The sequence below is a fragment of the Rosa chinensis genome, chromosome 5 (genome assembly GCF_002994745.2).
Source record: "Rosa chinensis cultivar Old Blush chromosome 5, RchiOBHm-V2, whole genome shotgun sequence".
Taxonomy (NCBI): Eukaryota; Viridiplantae; Streptophyta; class Magnoliopsida; order Rosales; family Rosaceae; genus Rosa; species Rosa chinensis.
In genome coordinates this window covers 27,022,169-27,024,923 of record NC_037092.1, presented here as the reverse complement: position 1 = coordinate 27,024,923, position 2,755 = coordinate 27,022,169, and the positions used below count along the sequence as shown (strand labels likewise).

At 34.7% G+C, this 2,755-nt stretch overlaps 1 long non-coding RNA gene across 1 annotated transcript; it reads left to right on the top strand.

Annotated features, from left to right (window-relative positions):
- The first annotated feature begins 352 nt into the window (after positions 1 to 352).
- Positions 353 to 2,491, top strand: LOC112168270. The gene is made up of 4 exons (XR_002924173.2): positions 353 to 391; positions 539 to 616; positions 1,544 to 1,700; positions 2,183 to 2,491. It is a non-coding gene; the product is annotated as an uncharacterized LOC112168270 (long non-coding RNA).
- Positions 2,492 to 2,755: the final 264 nt, after the last annotated feature.

Sequence of the window (2,755 nt, the reverse complement as noted above, 5' to 3'; positions counted from 1 at the left end):
ACTAAGAAATGCCAAAATTAATCACCTAATATAAAAACAATAACCCACTTATTGATTAAGCAAGGCCAAAATTAATATTATATCTCCCAGATATAACATCAGCTCCTCAAAATTGTTAGATCATGCCAAGGGATTTGTATAATTTGAAGTGCAGGTACCCTGTGATAAATTTATACAACATAATATTCTTGAGTGATCTTCATAGCTCTCACTAATTTATTTGGGTTGATTTTTTTCTGACAGCTTTTTTTTTTTTTTTCCTGGGAATTTAGTGTAGGACAAACTTTCTTGAGTGATCTTCATAGCTCAAGTTTTTTTTTTTTTTCTTCATGTGGTATGGTGGGACATTTTGATTGCTTGCTCCAATGGATACTGGAATTACAGGCATCAGGTGATTAATTTTGGCCTTGCTTAATCAATAAGTGGGTTATTGTTTTTTATGTTTACTTTGACCTTTGAATTAGCGATTGGGGCTTCAAACATGTGTTTGTTATCATAATTTTTCTGGGGTGGATTTTTTTTTTTTTCCTGATTCTAGGTTCTTCCTGAAGAAGATTATGTAATTCCAACACAGATTACATTCCGGATATCTTCAGACAAAAAAATCACTCTTTTGGTAAGTAATTTTGTTCTTCACTCATAGATAAATTATTGCAACTAGATCGATAAAAATTCAATTGAATTGATGGATTTTTGATTTTTACTATTTACCATTTAGAACTTTTCCTCAATCACTATTATTGAAGTGAGAAGCAGTGCATGATTGTCGATTTGTACGGGAATTCAGTCAACTGATCCTCCCAGGTATTCTCTACCGTATGCAATCACTAGCTTTTATAGGTTTCATGACATGCTAATCTAGCATGGTTTCTAATATATTTTATTTATGTTTATCAATCTCTTAGCCTATTTGGGATTTAATATCCATAAAAGCCAAACACTGATAAAGCATGGATCATGGTCCATTTATGTTCAAGAACCACTCCAAGTTCATGAAGCTTTCCAATTCCAAGTAGTCTGATTTGTTATGTGAATTGTGACCCAGTTTTAAGTTTTCCTCTAAAGCAAGTTCCTAGCTTTTGCTTATTTCAAATATGACTTACCAGACCTGATTACTCATGTTTATTTTCTTCTGTTCACTGGGTTACTCATATTCAAATTTGGTATGGTTCGGTGTATAACATATTTAGGATACAGTATTACATGTGGTTAAGTCCATATAGAATTGGAATTGCGTGTTTGCATTAGTTTATAGTTGCTTTAGTTCGCTGACTTCGTGCAAGTAACAGCAGCATTTACAACATTAGATTTACCCTTACGCTTGAGATCATTTTTGCTCATTCTATTGTGTCCCTCCCCCCTCCCCAACATTGAGTATAGCTCTTTTAATTTTTCCTTTTCTGAGTATATCCTTTGGACCCTTTACCCTTAATTTTGAATCAAGGTCCCATTTCAGTGTATGAAGGCCATGCATTTGTGTATTTGTGTTTTGTTGTCAATATATGCGTTCATGCATGGCATTTTTTTTCTTTCCAATTTGCAGGAAGTGAATGGAAAAAAATTCACTGAATGGATTTATTTAGAAAAACACGGTGACATATACGAGAGAACTTTGGACGCTTCTTCTCAGTGCGTAAAACAATGCCAGTAGTGTCCCTCAATAGTTCTTAGATGCCGAACAAGAAGCATGAAAAAAGAAGGTTAGTATATATTGTTGCATTGTGGTCCTAGCCTGTTGAGATAATATGGCTTTATCAAAAAAGTTGTGCCATAGATTGTTCCAGGAGCAAGCAGATGCATTTGAAAATCAGAGAATAAAAGATAACAATACACTTGAGATAGAAAAATTGAAGAAGATGGCATTTTATTCATGTTGGAGTAGCATTCTCTAGAGCAGGGTTTTTGGTTTTAACTTTCGTGGTGTTGATGGCTTTGTGTTTTCATGCATTCAGCTAGCTTATGCAATTGTTTGGGTTCATCCATTTTCACTTTTGTGGTGTTGATGATTTATATTGAATAAATTGTTGATTGAAATTTGAATTTATTGTGGTTTAAGGGAACTTACAATTCCAGTATCAGACATATCTATTGCTTCTGACTATTGTTATTTGAGATAAGAAGCTTGCATCTTTTATAATTACTGACTTTTACCATCTTTTTTTATAATTTCTTACTTCCACAGTGACAGAGAAGCCAGTATTGAATCAGCAACATCATCAGCAAAGAAAAAATGGACCAAGTGTCACAGCACTTTTTGTGTAAATAGAACTGGAGTAAGCAACTTTTTGGACAACCTCCACTATTGGTCATCACTAGGCTAACAACATCTCAGCATGCATATATGCTAATGGACATCATCACTTATTTTTGGCAACCAGATTAGGCATTTTGTTGTAACTAAGTTAGCCTATAAGTAGAACAGGTTATTTTTGGCAAGTTGTTTTGACAGCAACTGCAAATCTGTATTTGAACACTAAATTTCAGTAAAACATGATGTATGTTAGTTCTTAACGAGATGCTCTATACTCCTAAACTTTCATATTTCATTAAAAACCCGCAGCAACGCGCGGGCATTTATGCTAGTTGATACTATAGCCCGGTATATGTTAAACCAAAAACAGAGAAGCAAATAAACAAACATGTGCCTACCTAGGGCTTAGGATGAATTAAGAATTCTTAACATGGACCGGCTGTGACGGTGTGGTGAGGCAACAAGAGACCGACCTGCAAGCAGCGCAGGGTTGGCGAAGCTTAC